At 47.3% G+C, this 17,650-nt stretch overlaps 1 long non-coding RNA gene across 1 annotated transcript in view; it reads left to right on the top strand.

Moving 5' to 3' along the window:
- Window positions 1-6,132, top strand: part of LOC142072755 (uncharacterized) — a 38,601-nt gene extending 32,469 nt beyond the window's left edge. Inside the window, exons 3-6 of the long non-coding RNA XR_012669312.1 lie at window positions 398-495; window positions 1,855-2,240; window positions 2,566-2,605; window positions 4,060-6,132. This is a non-coding gene — a long non-coding RNA (uncharacterized LOC142072755). The remainder of the gene's footprint in view (window positions 1-397; window positions 496-1,854; window positions 2,241-2,565; window positions 2,606-4,059) is intronic.
- Window positions 6,133-17,650: the final 11,518 nt, after the last annotated feature.

Here is a 17,650-nt window from a genome sequence, read left to right as displayed (position 1 = left end):
CAGATGTTCAATAAACCCTCCTGTTTTACACAGGGTTGCATTATTCCCTCTGAAAGTGGAGGCCCCGGGGGTCCAGAGTGAGTGGACTCCTTGAGGGGGCCCACGGCGAGAAACAGGTGTGCTAAGGCTCAGAGAGGTGTGGTTCCAGGAGGCAGAGGGGCTTAACCGCCGAGAGAGAGTGGACCCCCGAGAAGGGCTGTCTCACTGAAGGGGGTTCCCCCCAGGGATCGCACGGGGCCAAGAGTGGGCACTACCTGTGAGTCCGTGACAGCTTCTGATACTTCACACAGAACCGGATCAACCCCTTCTTGGGAACCAATACCACGGGAGAGGCCCATGGGCTGGAGGATGGCCAGATCACCCCTAAAACCAGCATGTTTCCAACCTCTCTCTCCAGGTCCTGGGCTGCTTTCCCAGTGACCCTGAATGGGGAACACCTGATTGGAGGGTTGGCTACCATCTCTACCCAGTGAACAGCCAGGTTTGTGAGCCCAGGTAGGTTGGAAAACTGCTGCTGATACAAATGCAGCACTTCTCTGATCTCTGTCTGCTGGGCAGGGGTTAGATGGTCTGAGAGGCGAATTGATTTCAGTGAGGGGTCAGCCCCAGCCTTGGGGAGGAGACCCACCAGAGGATCGTCTCTCTTCTCCTCCCACTGCCCACACACAGCCAACACCAACTTCTCCCTGTCCCAGTATGACTTCATCATGTTGACATGGTACACCTGGTGGCTGTGTGCCAGGTTGGGCAGTTCCACTACATAGTTCACCTCATTTACCTGTCTGATGACCTGGAAGGGGCTGTCCCAGGCAGCTTGCAGCTTGTTCTTCCTCACAGGGATGAGGAGCATCACCTGATCCCTGGTAGCATAGGAGAGGGCATGCTCTGAGCGCTTGTACCAGACCTTCTGCTTCCTTTGTGCCCTGGCTATGTTTCCCCTGGCCAAGCCCATGAGCTCAGCAAGCTTTTCCTAGAAGGTCAGTACATACTCCACCACCAATTCTCCATCGGAAGAGGCCTTCCCCTCCCACTCATTCCTCAGGGGTCCCCTCACTCTCCTTCCGTACAGCAACTTGAATGGAGAAAACCCTGTGGATTCCTGGGGCACTTCCCTGTATGCAAATAGCAGGTGGGGTAAATACTTGTCCCAGTCACATGCTGGTCCATAAATGTTTGCAGCATCATCTTTAGGGTCCCATTGAACCTCTCCACCAGCCCATTGGACTGAGGGTGATACACGGAGGCTCAGGTGTGTCGGACCCCACACTTCTCCCACATTAATACACACTTTAAAAGCATATAAAGTGTATGATAAAATACATGTATCTATAAAAGTATAGATTTGAAAAGTATGAACATAGACTAGCTTCCTTATTCAGCTGTTGTTTTTTATGACAATGTCAGTGCATTCATTTCGGTGTTGTTGGCCAACCTAATAATTTCAAATTATGGTTTGTAAGCAAAGTCTAAATGAGCTCTCCCTGGCAGCTAGTGATGAGCTGGGGGCTGGGGGGGAAAGGCTTCAGGACCAGTTGTATTTACATTCACATCTGATCTACATAGGTATCCAGCAAACAGAGCTGTGTTACCCAAGTGATAGATTTTGGCTGGGGTTGGGTTACAAATCACTTGAATGTAGGGGGCGGGGGTAATGAAATGTTATTCTTATTGTATGAGTAAAGGGCAGTAGAACTGTACATAGCCTGTACCGATTGAAGGCATCAAGAGAGAGGGTGGGGACAGGCGTTTTGTTTGATGGTCTGCCTGAGTCACAAGTACTATTTGACCTGCCCCTCTCCACTGTTTAAAGACAGAGCTCATTAGGCTCCATAGATAGTCTTTTGTTTTGTTAAGTGACCACTGCAGCTGAAATCACTGATAATCAGGTCTAAGTGCTTAGTCCTGCTGTGGGACAGTGTTTCTGTGGAAGAGACAGCCCCGCCTGCACTAGCAGTGAGGTTCCCGCACTGAGAGCTCAGCTGAAATCACTGAGACCCGGTGGAACCTCAAGAGACCAACTTGCAGAGGTCACAGTGGCAGGTGGCAGCAGAAGGTGACGGTGCAGGGCCATTGGCAACAGAGCAATGGAGTGAACGGTGGCACAACGAACAACAGTGGACAGAGCGAACAGTGAGCAGCTGGAGGAATGAGCAAGATGCCTTCTTGCCCCCCACTTGGGAGGTGAACTCATGTGAAAGCACCTCGGAACTCTGAGTCTCCACTGACCAAGGACAACACCAGTGAGTGGGGTGCGGTGGAGGGAAAAGTGAGGGGCATGTTAAATAAACATTTGTTTGTTGGACTATATTTTAGTCATTTTGCTCCAGAATGCTAGATTTGTGACTGGGAATGGAAACTTATATAAATGTTTCCTAGTAGGACAAGATTTTTAAAATGCATTATTTACCAAGGTTGTTATCTCACATTGTTGCTATCTTGAGAGATCATTATGTTGGGGAGTTTCTGTACTAAACATTTTTATTATTATAATTAATTTTTACATAAGAATAGCCATATTGGGTCAGACCAATGGTCCATATAGCCCAGTATCCTTTCTTCCAACAGTGGTCAAGACCAGGTGCTTCAGAGGCAATGAACGGAACAGGTAATCATCAAGTGATCCATCCCCTGTTGCCCATTCCCAGCTTCTGGCAAACAGGCTAGGGACACTCAGAGCATGGTGTTGCATCCCTCCCCATCCTGGCTAATAGCCACTGATGGACCTATTCTTCAGGAATTTATCTAGTTCTTTTTTTAATCCTGTTATAGTTTTGGTCTTTACAGCATCCCCTGGCAAAGAATTCCACGGGTTGACTTTATGTTGTGTGAAGTACTTCCTTTTGTTTTTTTAAAACCTGCTGCCTATTAATTTCATGGGGGTGACTGCTAGTCCTTGTGTTATGTGAAGGATTAGATAACATTTCCTTATTCACTTTCTTCACACCAATCAAGATTTTATAGACCTCTATCATATCCCCCCTTAGTTGTCTCTTTTCTAAAATGAAAATTCCCAGTCATTTTAATTTCTCCTCCTGTTTCATACCCCTAATCATTTTAGTTGCCCATCTCTGTACCTTTTCCAATTCCAATATATCTTTTTTGGGATGTGGTGATCAGATCTGTACACAGTATTCAAGGGGTACACGTACCATGGATTTAGAGGCAATATGATATTTTCTGTCTTATTATCTATCCCTTTCTTAAGGGGGGAGGGATAGCTCAGTGGTTTGAGCATTGGCCTACTAAACCCAGGGTTGTGAGTTCAATCCTTGACGGGGCCATTTAGGGATCGGGACAAAAGATTAGGGATTGGTCCTGCTTTGAGCAGGGGGTTGGACTAGATGACCTCCTGAGGTCCCTTCCAACCCTGATATTCTATGATTCTAATGATTCCCAACATTCTGTTTGCTTTGTTGACTGCCGCTGCACATTGAGTGGATGTTTTCAGAGAACCATCCACAATGACTCCAACATCTCTTTCTTGAGTGTTAACAGCTAATTTAGACCCTGTCATTTTGTATGTATAGTTGAGATTATGTTTTCCAATGTGCATTACTTTGCATTTATCAACACTGAATTTCATCTACCATTTTGTTGCCCAGTCACCCAGTTTTGTGAGATCCCTTTGTAACTCTTCGCAGTCTGCTTTGGACTTAACTATGTTGAATAGTTTTGTATCATCTGCAAATTTTGCCACCTCACTGTTTACCCATTTTTCCAGATCATGTATGAATATGTTGAACAGTAATGGTCCCAGTACTGACCACTCAGGGATACCACTATTTATGTCTCTCCATTCTGAAAACTGATAATTTATTCCTCCCCTTTGTTTCCCATCTTTTAACCAGTTACTGATCCATGAGACGACTTCCCTCTTATCCCATAATGGCTTACTTTTCAAAAGTCAATTTAAATTAAATACATTTTTTTTAAATTTATATTTTTTTAGAAATCTAGACCTGTTATATGTTTTGGTGTATTTTGCATTATCCTTATGTTAAAATTTGCATTATAGTAACAAAACATTTAATTTATTCATATCTCTTTTATATGTTGCAGGTGAAAATGAAAAGACAAAAAACAATACAACAATTTTTCCACTCAAAGGTCTCAAAAACTAACCAAGGTGAAGAACACATCAAGAACCAAGAATATATCAACATGTCATCTGAAGGTTCAAGTGGTATATCTACATCCAACCAGCCTGAAGCACAAATACAGCTACCTATTGAAGAAACAGTGTCTCCAAAACCTAAAGGCAGTTCCCAATGTTTGTCAGTCAAAGTGTTCCCATTTATTGAAATTACAAAAGATGGCTACTGGTGCACCTCTTGCAAAAAACTTACGAAGAAGGAAAGCTTCCCAATGCTACAACTGGTAAAAGTGGAGGAGCTTGGTTTGTCAGACCAATCAGCAAAGCCAATGCTGACAAATTATGTGAAAGGACAGCAAAACACCAGGCCTCTGGGCTGCATCAACATGCAGAAAGCCTTATAAGCCCACTTTCAAAGCCAATTTTAGAAGTACTTAATGAGGCTGTTAAGAATGCTGGAGACACAACACAGTTCATGCCAACAAACACGGCTGTGGCATCATACTTTCTATTTAAGCAAGAGATACCACACACTACAAACTGGAGGCCAATGTTAAGTGCATTGTCACTTGTTCATCCTGTAGTTGAACACTGGTTCCGAACAAGACCAGCAAATGCTCACTATCTTTCTGCGAGAAACTCAACTGACTGGCTAGAGATGTGCGGTGCAACAGGGAAAGACTCAACAGTTGAAAAAGTGAAGAACTGTCTCACCACATTCAAAAAATTTGCCTACATGGCTGATGAATGCACTGATGCAAATGGACATCAAGTATTAAGTCATTGTGTACGTTATCTTGATGTCAGTGGTAGACCAGTAGATGAATTTCTAGATGTACAAGTTATAGAAGACACATCGGCTGAATCTGTGACAACCCACATCTTAGAAGAGTTAAATGCTTGTCAATTGGACCCCAAACAGATGGCTGCTTGTGCATTTGATGGAGCTGCAAACTTCCCAGGAAGACATGGTGGAGTACAAGCTTTGCTCAGAGAAAAGTGTAACCCTAATCTCTCCTATACACACTGCAGAGGCCATCTACTCCAACTAGTGCTAGTACGAGCTGCAGACTCTTCAAAAGACATTTAAAAAGCTATAAATTTAATGTCTTCATTATATTCTTTTTTCAGCAAGAGTCCAAAAAGATTGAATATCTTGGAAAATATAGAAGATACACCGGGACTGAAGTTCATATTAGTCCAACCTGGGAAAACCCTCTGGCTTTCTCATTAGTGATCCTTGGCTGTTGTCTTAAAATTACTCCAGCCGTTATTATTGGCTTTGGAAAGTATCTACCAAGATGGGATGGATCTAAGTAGTGAGGCTGGTGGATTACTTTTGCTACTACATTCAGAGAAGGCTATTGCCATTCTCTCTCTCGTAAGTCTATTGTTGAAACCACTTGGGTCATTAAACAATGCCATCCAGGCATCTGCTACAACAGTAGTAGATCTTTGTCCAGCAATAGAAGCTACCTTTGGATCAATCAGAGAGCTATCTATTGAAAAGGTACTGGAAGAAGCAAAGACTTCAGTCCAGAAGTTGACTAATGAAGGCATTTATATTGAATCCTTAAGTGAAGAGGACAAGAAGTGTCCGTTAAGACAACTGAAAAAGTACACAGACTTGATTCTTAAAAAGCTACAACAGTGACTTCTAGATTCTAAAAAGAAAAGGAGTACTTGTGGCACCTTAGAGACTAACCAATTTATCTGAGCATAAGCTTTTATGAGCTGTGTCATAAATATAAAGGGAAGGGTAAACCCCTTTGAAATCCCTCCTGGCCAGGGGAAAGCTCCTCTCACCTGTAAAGGGTTAAGAAGCTAAAGGTAACCTCGCTGGCACCTGACCAAAATGACCAATGAGGAGACAAGATACTTTCAAAAGCTGGGAGGAGGGAGAGAAACAAAGGGTCTGTGTCTGTCTATATGCTGGTCTTTACCGGGGATAGACCAGGAATGGAGTCTTAGAACTTTTAGTAAGTAATCTAGCTAGGTATGTGTTAGATTATGATTTCTTTAAATGGCTGAGAAAAGAATTGTGCTGAATAGAATAACTATTTCTGTCTGTGTATCTTTTTTGTAACTTAAGGTTTTGCCTAGAGGGGTTCTCTATGTTTTTGAATCTAATTACCCTGTAAGATATCTACCATCCTGATTTTACAGGGGGGATTTCTTTATTTCTATTTACTTCTATTTTTATTAAAAGTCGTCTTGTAAGAAAACTGAATGCTTTTTCATTGTTCTCAGATCCAAGGGTTTGGGTCTGTGGTCACCTATGCAAATTGGTGAGGCTTTTATTCCAACATTTCCCAGGAAAGGGGGGATGCAAGTGTTGGGAGGATTGTTCATTGTTCTTAAGATCCAAGGGTCTGGGTCTGTAGTCACCTAGGCAAATTGGTGAGGCTTTTTACCAAACCTTGTCCAGGAAGTGGGGTGCAAGGTTTTGGGAAGTATTTTGGGGGGAAGGACGCATCCAAACAGCTCTTCCCCAGTAACCAGTATTAGTTTGGTGGTGGTAGCGGCCGGTCCAAGGACAACGGGTGGAATATTTTGTACCTTGGGGAAGTTTTGACCTAAGCTGGTAAAGATAAGCTTAGGAGGTTTTTCATGCAGGTCCCCACATCTGTACCCTAGAGTTCAGAGTGGGGGAGGAACCTTGACATGGTGGCATAGTGGTGGGATTAACCTGAAATCATTTTGAGATCCAGTTGAGATTTTTTGAACTAGAAATACAGATTTTAAAAAGGAAATTTTTTTTTCCTTTGGAAAGGAAGTCCAGAAAGCAGCTGAAACTGAAAGCAGCTTGCTTTTCTCTGCTTTGTGGCCAAGCAGAGACAAAAGGGGATTATCTTTGTGAATTGCAGGTTTTCTTTGCCTGGAGGCAGGGTACTTAACTCCTGCAGGGAAATTCACAGTCTTCCAACCCAGAGTTTTTTTTTTTTCTTTTCTTCCTAAAAGTAAATAGGGGGTGTGTGTTCTACCCATTTGCTTTTTCTTTGGGCTGGGTAAGCAGGTTTCCAAGTAGTTGGAGATTTTTTGCTTTAATTTGGGCCCAGAGCAGAGACAAGGGAATTGTCTTTTTCTGTAGGCTGACAGTCACTATCAGAGAATAGGTATTCTATTCCAGCACAGCAAAATTTTACAGCCAAGTTTTGTTTGTTTATTTCTAAACCTCGGGTGTAAAGTTAGTTAAAAACAGAGAGGTTAGAATGACCAAATCTGCAGCTCGACTACAGCTGGAATTAGCCAAATTTCAGGCTGAGGAAAAACAAAGGGAACATGAAAGACAGATAGAACTCATGCGGCTGGAGAAGGAGGTACAGGAGGCTGCCCACAAGAGGGAAATGGAGGCAAGGAAGCATGTGGAGGAGGAGAAGGAAAAAGAGAGGAAGCATGTGGAGGAGGAGAAGGAAAAAGAGAGGAAGCATGTGGAGGAGGAGAGGGAAAAAGAGAGGAAGCATGTGGAGGAGGAGAAGGAAAAAGAGAGGAAGCATGTGGAGGAGGTGGAGAGGATAAAGGCCCAGCAGAATATACCAACAAACCCTAGCAATCCTTCTCCAGGTACCACTTCCCATCCCAGAAAGTTCCCCACCTACAAGGCAGGCGATGTTACGGAGGCCTTCTTAGAAAATTTCAAAAGGGCCTGCCTTGGGTACAACATCTCTACTGACCAATACATGGTAGAGCTGAGGCCGCAGCTCAGTGGACCCTTAGCTGAGGTGGCAGCTGAAATGCCTAAAGAACACATGAACAAGTATGAACTGTTTAAATCCAAGGCGAGAGTCAGAATGGGGATAACACCCGAGCAGTCTCGTCGGAGGTTCAGAGCCCTAAGGTGGAAACCAGACGTGTCATTTACCCAACATGCCTACCACATTGTGAAACATTGGGATGCCTGGATATCAGGAGCAAGTGTTGAATCTCCAGTAAATTTGCCCTTCCTAATGCAAATGGAACAATTCTTAGAGGGTGTTCCTGAGGAAGTAGAAAGATACATCCTAGACGGGAAGCCCAAAACTGTAATCGAGGCAGGAGAGATTGGAGCCAGATGGGTGGAGGTGGCAGAGAAGAAGAAAACTGGTCGCAGTTGGAGCGGAGACCAGAAGGGACCACCCCAGACCACACCCTATTACCGGGGGCCGCCCAAAGCCCCACCTACCTCCCAAAGAACCCTCCAGACCCCTTATCGTCCCGCCACCCCGTTCTCCAGCAACCCTCCTCGCCCCAGTGACCCGTCAGCTGGACGATGTTTTAAATGTAACGAGCTGGGGCATGTAAAGGCCAACTGCCCCAAGAACCCCAACAGATTACAGCTCATTGCACCGGAATCACACCAGAGGTCCACAGGCCCAGATACCTCCCAGATACCCTTGGAGCGGAGGGAAACTGTGAGTGTGGGCGGGAAGAAGGTCACCGCGTGGAGGGACACCGGAGCACAAGTGTCAGCTATCCATGCTTCCTTAGTGGACCCCAATTTAATCAACCCAGAGATCCAAGTGACGATTCAACCCTTCAAGTCCAACTCTTTCAATTTGCCTACAGCCAAGTTGCCTGTTCAGTACAAGGGCTGGTCAGGAATGTGGACTTTTGCAGTCTATGATGATTATCCCATCCCCATGCTGTTGGGGGAAGACTTGGCCAATCATGTGAAGCAGGCCAAGAGGGTGGGAACGGTCACCCGCAGCCAGGCTAAACAAGCCGTGAGGCCTAGCTCTGTTCCGGAAACTTCTATCAGGACCCGGTCAGAGGTGATGGACCTGGACCCCAGGCCAATGTCTGCAACAGCAGTAGTGGATCCAGTCCCAGAGACCCAGACGGAACCAGTCCCAGAACCGGAACCAGCCGAACAACCAACACCAGACCCCGTGTCAGCACTGAATCCAGTACTTGCAACCTGTGACGAAGTGGGACTGTTCTTAATGTTTCCTCTGAATAGGGTGGGGGTGCCTCAGTTTCCCCTAGGCAGTTCTTAAGTATCTAGGTGGTGGGGTAAGGGTGTATGATCATTGCAGTGCCCTAGAGGGCATGTGTGTGCAGGAGTCTGGACACAGAGAATGGCCGACACCCTGTTTCCTGGCAACTGATGGCCTGGGCCCTTCCCCCCCTGCAAGGTGAGAGCTGAAGGGTTGGAGAACAAAGGAATCAGGTGACCTACTGGCCCGGGAAAGGAACAAAGCCCAGAGGAGGAGGGGCTGGAGGGTTTTTCAGTTTGGGGCTGGCTGGGACATGGAGTGAAGTGCAGACGTGGTTGTCTGGCTCACTGCCCCCCAGAATGGACCCAGCTGAGGGGTCCCGTTCTCTGCACCTGCAAGCTCTGTTTTAGACCATGTTCCTGTAGTCTAATAAACCTTCTGTTTTACTGGCTGGCTGAGAGTCACGTCTGACTGCGAAGTTGGGGTGCAGGACCCTCTGGCTTCCCCAGGAGCCCCGCCTGAGCGGACTGGCTGTGGGAAGCGCACGGAGAGGCAGAGGATGCTGAATGCTCCGAGGTCAGACCCAGGAAGGTGGAAGCTGTGTGAGCTGTGTGTCCTGAAGACAGGCTGCTCACAGAAAGGCGACTACCCCAGAGTCCTGACTGACTTCATGGGGAGCAGTTCCAGAGCATCGCCCAGGAACTCCGTGACAACTGGTGGCAGCGGTGGGATCTACTGCACCCCGTGGATGGCGCTTCCTGCAGTAAGTGACTGGGGAGCAGTAACACGAAGGGGGATTGCCGAGGACCAGGCCTGCTGAAGGCTCAGAGAGGAGCGGTTTCGGGGGGCGGTTAACCCCTGGGAGTGTGTGACCAGCGAGAAGTACTGTGCAGTAATGGGGTCCCCCTGGGGACTGCAGTGAGCAGTCTCAGGGGCGGAGGAGTCTGCAGCTCGACCCTGGCAAAGAGGTGGTGACCTTGAGAAGGGCTGGCACACTAGGGGTTCTCCCTGGAAACCGTGGGGAGCTGAGAACACACGGGCCTGTGAGTCCACAACAACTTGGGAGGAGCGGAGTGATGGCCTGTCACCGTCTCCTTAAGAAGGACATTGTAACCCTGTGCAGAAAGAGAGGGTTGAGCATTGGAAAGTTCACCAAAGCAGAGTTAATCGTGCAGCTGGAGGAGGATGACCGCTCTAAGGAACAGATTCCTGACCCCAACTGGGGCTATAGCAGGATCTGGGAGCAGCTGAAGCGGGAGCCAGGCATCGCCAAGACTCCTGTCCCCGACCAGACGAGGGTCTTCATGATCGGGTTCCCCATCGGAGGATCAAGACGGACGGGATTGCAGCTGAGTCTGAGAGAGCAAGAGGACCGTGGGAGACAGCGAGAGCCCGAGAAAGAGCTGCAGAAGCAGCAGCAGCATGAACTGGCGGTGGTGGGGCGGAGAGGCCTAGGGGACCTCCCCGGGGTGAGTGGGGATAGATCCCGGGGGGCCAGTTCCGCAGGGAACCTCGAGACTAAATTGCTGCCCCTGGTTAAGGAGGGGGGGGGTGTGGATGCCCACCTCACTGCCTTTGAGCAGGCTGGCGATTTGAACCAAGGGGACCCTGCGGAAAAGCCCCGGTGTCTAGCTCCCTTGCTGGGTCCCAAGGCCATAGACTCCGTCAGCCAGGTGGTTGGGGATGTGGACAGGCTCCCACTCCTGACCCCAACCTATATGTCTGTGTGGAGTTTCCTGGGGCCAGGCCCCCCGGACCTCCAGTGGGAGTAGAAGGTGATGGTCAATGGGGAGACATTCTTGGGGTGGCCAAAGGGCATGGGCTGCATAAACCTTCCCACATGCGGCCTGCGAGTGCTATCGACCACCCCTGATCTAAGGGAGGGCGTGAAACTGGAAGGGCCTGGTGTAACTCCTACCAAGGAATGGGAGAGATGCTGGGGCATCCATGGGAACGTTGGTGGCTTCGAACTTCCCCAGGTCACCGGCTAAAGTGACCCCGCTCAGTTCGATCTCGAAGGGGGGAGAGATGTGACGAAGTGGGACTGTTCTTAATGTTTCCTCTGAATAGGGTGGGGGTGCCTCAGTTTCCCCTAGGCAGTTCTTAAGTATCTAGGTGGTGGGGTAAGGGTGTATGATCATTGCAGTGCCCTAGAGGGCATGTGTGTGCAGGAGTCTGGACACAGAGAATGGCCGACACCCTGTTTCCTGGCAACTGATGGCCTGGGCCCTTCCCCCCCTGCAAGGTGAGAGCTGAAGGGTTGGAGAACAAAGGAATCAGGTGACCTACTGGCCCGGGAAAGGAACAAAGCCCAGAGGAGGAGGGGCTGGAGGGTTTTTCAGTTTGGGGCTGGCTGGGACATGGAGTGAAGTGCAGACGTGGTTGTCTGGCTCACTGCCCCCCAGAATGGACCCAGCTGAGGGGTCCCGTTCTCTGCACCTGCAAGCTCTGTTTTAGACCATGTTCCTGTAGTCTAATAAACCTTCTGTTTTACTGGCTGGCTGAGAGTCACGTCTGACTGCGAAGTTGGGGTGCAGGACCCTCTGGCTTCCCCAGGAGCCCCGCCTGAGCGGACTGGCTGTGGGAAGCGCACGGAGAGGCAGAGGATGCTGAATGCTCCGAGGTCAGACCCAGGAAGGTGGAAGCTGTGTGAGCTGTGTGTCCTGAAGACAGGCTGCTCACAGAAAGGCGACTACCCCAGAGTCCTGACTGACTTCATGGGGAGCAGTTCCAGAGCATCGCCCAGGAACTCCGTGACACAACCTCAACACCAGAGGGCCCCACTGAACCTGAACTGGCAGCAGCCGATAACCCTACACAAGAGGCTCAGCCGGAGCCTGAATCCCAACATAGTGCACCAGCGGAGAGCGGTTCACAGTCAACAGAAACAGCTCCATCCCCTATATCGCTTCCAGAGGGACCAAGCCTAGGTCCCCAATCCAATGAGGAACTGATGTCTCCAGCATCAAGGGAACAGTTCCAGACCGAACAGGAAGCAGATGAAAGCCTCCAGAGAGCTTGGACGGCAGCACGGAGCAACCCACCGCCTCTCAGCTCTTCTAATCGATCCAGGTTTGTTGTAGAAAGAGGACTTTTATACAAGGAAACTCTTTCTGGGGGACACCAGGAAGACTGGCATCCTCAGAGACAGTTGGTAGTTCCAACTAAATACCGGGCCAAGCTCTTGAGCTTCGCCCATGATCACCCTAGTGGCCATGCTGGGGTGAACAGGACCAAAGACCGTTTGAGGGGGTCATTCCACTGGGAGGGAATGGGCAAGGATGTTTCTACCTATGTCCAGTCTTGTGAGGTTTGTGCCAAAGAGTGGGAAAACCCCAAGACCAGGTCAAAGTCCCTCTCCAGCCACTCCCCATGATCAGAAGTTCCATTTCAGCGAGTAGCTGTGGATATTCTGGGTCCTTTTCCGAAAAAGACACCCAGAGGAAAGCAGTACATACTGACTTTCATGGATTTTGCCACCCGATGGCCGGAAGCAGTAGCTCTAAGCAACATCAGGGCTAAAAGTGTGTGCCAGGCACTAGCAGACATTTTTGCCAGGGTAGGTTGGCCCTCTGACATCCTCACAGATGCAGGGACTAATTTCCTGGCAGGAACTATGAAAAACCTTTGGGAAGCTCATGGGGTAAATCACTTGGTTGCCACTCCTTACCATCATCAAACAAATGGCATGGTGGAGAAGTTTAATGGAACTTTGGGGGCCATGATACGTAAATTCGTAAATGAGCACTCCAATGATTGGGACCTAGTGTTGCAGCAGTTGCTCTTTGCCTACAGAGCTGTACCACATCCCAGTTTAGGGTTTTCCCCATTTGAACTTGTATATGGCCGTGAGGTTAAGGGGCCATTGCAGTTGGTGAAGCAGCAATGGGAGGGATTTACACCTTCTCCAGGAACTAACATTCTGGACTTTGTAACCAACCTACAAAACACCCTCCGAACCTCTTTAGCCCTTGCTAGAGAAAACTTACAGGATGCTCAAAAAGAGCAAAAAGCCTGGTATGATAAACATGCCAGAGAGCGTTCCTTCAAAGTAGGAGACCAGGTCATGGTCTTAAAGGCGCTCCAGGCCCATTAAATGGAAGCATCGTGGGAAGGGCCATTCACGGTCCAGGAGCGCCTGGGAGCTGTTAATTATCTCATAGCATTCCCCACCTCCAACCGAAAGCCTAAGGTGTACCATATTAATTCTCTTAAGCCCTTTTATTCCAGAGAATTAAAGATTTGTCAGTTTACAGCCCAGGGAGGAGACGATGCTGAGTGGCCCAATGGTGTCTACTACGAAGGGAAATGTGGTGGTGGTGGTGGTGGTGTGGAAGACGTGAACCTCTCCATGACCCTTGGGCGTATGCAGCGACAGCAGATCCAGGAGCTGTGCACTAGCTACGCGCCAACGTTCTCAGCCACCCCAGGACTGACTGAACGGGCATACCACTCCATTGACACAGGTAATGCTCACCCAATTAGGGTCCAACCTTACCGGGTGTCTCCTCAAGCTAAAACTGCTATAGAACGGGAGATCCAGGATATGTTACAGATGGGGGTAATCCGCCCCTCTGAAAGTGCATGGGCATCTCCAGTGGTTCTAGTTCCCAAACCAGATGGGGAAATACGTTTTTGCGTGGACTACCGTAAGCTAAATGCTGTAACTCGCCCAGACAACTATCCAATGCCACGCACAGATGAACTATTAGAGAAACTGGGACGGGCCCAGTTCATCTCTACCTTGGACTTAACCAAGGGGTACTGGCAGGTACCGCTAGATGAATCTGCCAAGGAAAGGTCAGCCTTCATCACACATCTCGGGCTGTATGAATTTAATGTACTCCCTTTCGGGCTGCGAAATGCACCCGCCACTTTCCAAAGACTTGTAGATGGTCTCCTAGCGGGATTAGGAGAATATGCAGTTGCCTACCTTGACGATGTGGCCATATTTTCGGATTCCTGGGCAGACCACCTGGAACATCTACAAAAAGTCCTTGAGCGCATAAGGGAGGCAGGACTAACTGTTAAGGCTAAGAAGTGTCAAATAGGCCTAAACAGAGTGACTTACCTTGGACACCAGGTGGGTCAAGGAACTATCAGCCCCCTACAGGCCAAAGTGGATGCTATCCAAAAGTGGCCTGTCCCAAAGTCAAAGAAACAGGTTCAATCCTTCTTAGGCTTGGCCGGTTATTACAGACGATTTGTACCGCACTACAGCCAAATCGCTGCCCCACTGACAGACCTAACCAAAAAGAAACAGCCAAATGCTGTTCAGTGGACTGAAAAGTGTCAGAAGGCCTTTAACAAGCTTAAAGCGACACTCATGTCTGACCCTGTACTAAGGGCCCAGACTTTGACAAACCGTTCCTAGTAACGACAGATGCGTCCGAGCGTGGTGTGGGAGCAGTTTTAATGCAGAAAGGACCTGATCAAGAATTCCACCCTGTAGTGTTTCTCAGCAAAAAACTGTCTGAGAGGGAAAGCAACTGGTCAGTCACTGAAAAAGAATGTTACGCCATTGTCTACGCTCTGGAAAAGTTGCCCATATGTTTGGGGACGGCGTTTCCACCTGCAAACCGACCATGCTGCACTGAAGTGGCTTCACACCGTCAAGGAAACTAACAAAAAACTTCTTCGGTGGAGTTTAGCTCTCCAAGATTTTGATTTCGACATCCAACACATCTCAGGAGCTTCTAACAAAGTGGCTGATGCACTCTCCCGTGAAAGTTTCCCAGAATCAACTGGTTAAAATCGTCCTTGAGATGTGGAAAATATTGTTAGTCTTTATGTACTTGGTAGTATATTTAGAGATGCATGTGTCTTATTAACTCTGTTTTTCCTAGAGCTCCAGGAAGAAATCCCAGCCAGTGTTTATAAATATATAGTTTATAAATCCCAGCCAGTGTCATAAATATAAAGGGAAGGGTAAACCCCTTTGAAATCCCCCCTGGCCAGGGGAAAGCTCCTCTCACCAGTAAAGGGTTAAGAAGCTAAAGGTAACCTCACTGGCACCTGACCAAAATGACCAATGAGGAGACAAGATACTTTCAAAAGCTGGGAGGAGGGAGAGAAACAAAGGGTCTGTGTCTGTCTATATGCTGGTCTTTACCGGGGATAGACCAGGAATGGAGTCTTAGAACTTTTAGTAAGTAATCTAGCTAGGTATGTGTTAGATTATGATTTCTTTAAATGGCTGAGAAAAGAATTGTGCTGAATAGAATAACTATTTCTGTCTGTGTATCTTTTTTGTAACTTAAGGTTTTGCCTAGAGGGGTTCTCTATGTTTTTGAATCTAATTACCCTGTAAGATATCTACCATCCTGATTTTACAGGGGGGATTTCTTTATTTCTATTTACTTCTATTTTTATTAAAAGTCGTCTTGTAAGAAAACTGAATGCTTTTTCATTGTTCTCAGATCCAAGGGTTTGGGTCTGTGGTCACCTATGCAAATTGGTGAGGCTTTTATTCCAACATTTCCCAGGAAAGGGGGGGTGCAAGTGTTGGGAGGATTGTTCATTGTTCTTAAGATCCAAGGGTCTGGGTCTGTAGTCACCTAGGCAAATTGGTGAGGCTTTTTACCAAACCTTGTCCAGGAAGTGGGGTGCAAGGTTTTGGGAAGTATTTTGGGGGGAAGGACGCGTCCAAACAGCTCTTCCCCAGTAACCAGTATTAGTTTGGTGGTGGTAGCGGCCGGTCCAAGGACAACGGGTGGAATATTTTGTACCTTGGGGAAGTTTTGACCTAAGCTGGTAAAGATAAGCTTAGGAGGTTTTTCATGCAGGTCCCCACATCTGTACCCTAGAGTTCAGAGTGGGGGAGGAACCTTGACAAGCTGTAGCTCAGGAAAGCTTATCTTCAAATAAATTGGTTAGTCTCTAAGGTGCCACAAGTACTCCTTTTCTTTTTGCGAATACAGACTAACACGGCTGTTACTCTGAAACCTTCTAGATTCTACTCAACCTCTACGTAGCTTTTACAGTTGCCTGTCCTATAAAACACCGACAGTTGAGTGGAGTGAGGCACTACCAGCAATGGGGCTGCCATGTGCTCAGGACAGAATAGAGAATTTGAACACAGAGTGGAATATCATATGATGAATGAATGAAGATGTGACTTTAACTTCTTTTTTATCATCACTAGTGGCTCGACCCGATATTTGTGCTATGTTTCCTGGGATGAAAGAAGTAGGAATTCATCTCTTGCTACTCCCAGTCACAACAGCTACAGTTGAGCATTCTTTTTCATCATTGAATAGAATTTTGTGTTCTGAAAGAAGTCGCCTTCAGCCTGATCATGTGAATGACCTAATGAGCATATCAATTGAAGAAATGGAACTACCGGACACATGAGAAGCCACCAAAGATGAATGCATTTCATTCAAGAAGTTCATTAACAGAGTTGTGCAAAATTAGAACAAGAAACCAAGAAGGATGTAGAGGTAGTGCTTCATAGAAGGCTTGAGTAGCCAACTTTAATTTGTGTGATGATTTTAAAACATGAGTTAAATCTAATAAAATGGTTATGAAACATTTTTCAGTTTTTACTATGGTGCCATACAGCCCACCTTCACCCTCACAGTCTCACCCCTCATCAGCCCGGACACCCTCCTGTAAATTCGAACACCCCCCATAATTTCAATACCTGGGGAAACCGTCAGATCTCCTTGAGGGGGGAGTCCATCCAGCTGACTTGTTGGGGGCAAAGAGTGGTGTGTCCGAGGGGATCGTACCAATCCAAAGCACTCCATTAAATAATGTTATTCCTGCCACCCTTGTAAAAAATAACACTGTCTCTTCAAGGCTGAGGGGAGAACTCTGCTCTTGGGAAACTCCACAAGGGGGTGGGGAAATTTCAGAGGGAGGGCCTGAGGACAGGCATGGTTGCAGTACACCCTTTCCTGGCCAAAGCCTCAAACACATACCTGAATTAAAAGCCTTCTCCAAAGAAGCAGAAGAATCTGCATCAGAGTGCCTATCAGGGTACCCAAAGAAATGGAAAAATGCAATAAACACTAAACAAGCTAAATTATATAAACAAAGCCTGTCCACCGTAGATTTGCTGTTAATCTTGTGTCTTTTGCTACTTCATCTATGGGTCAAGACAAAGGAGGTAATACTAGTGGTAAACCCTTTAAAGATGTGGAACATACCTGATACATGAAAAAAACTTTTGTACATGCTAGGAATGGTAACAAGACAGTCCCCGAAGCCTGTTACTTTTCAGCTTATACCTGTAAATGGGCTGGAAGCTTAGCACAGCAGCAAAGGCATAACAGGCCCATGCTGCTTTGTGGAAGGGGAAACTGAGGCATGCCACCTCATGGTGTTGGTGGCTAAATGCCAAGACACCTATACTTTAAAAGCTATTGCTGTCTGCATTCTGTTAGCAGTACTCCACCCCAACCTGTTTTCAAGCACCCAGGGGCTAGGAACCCCGAAACTTGCTAAAACATGTATAAATAACATCACGTGGTTTAAAGGTACTAAAAAGAAAAGTAACCAGGGGATTTTACATGTACTGCCTCCACAGTGGACAGTGTCCAAGTTTCTGGCAGTAAGTTTAGGAGAAGGATGTTACGTTTCACTCCATAATGCTTTATGGAAATATGCTTATGAATGTAAATATGACATAAGAGGA

The sequence above is a fragment of the Caretta caretta genome, chromosome 7 (assembly GCF_965140235.1).
Source record: "Caretta caretta isolate rCarCar2 chromosome 7, rCarCar1.hap1, whole genome shotgun sequence".
Lineage (NCBI taxonomy): Eukaryota > Metazoa > Chordata > Testudines > Cheloniidae > Caretta > Caretta caretta.
This window is presented reverse-complemented; position numbering and strand designations above follow the sequence as displayed.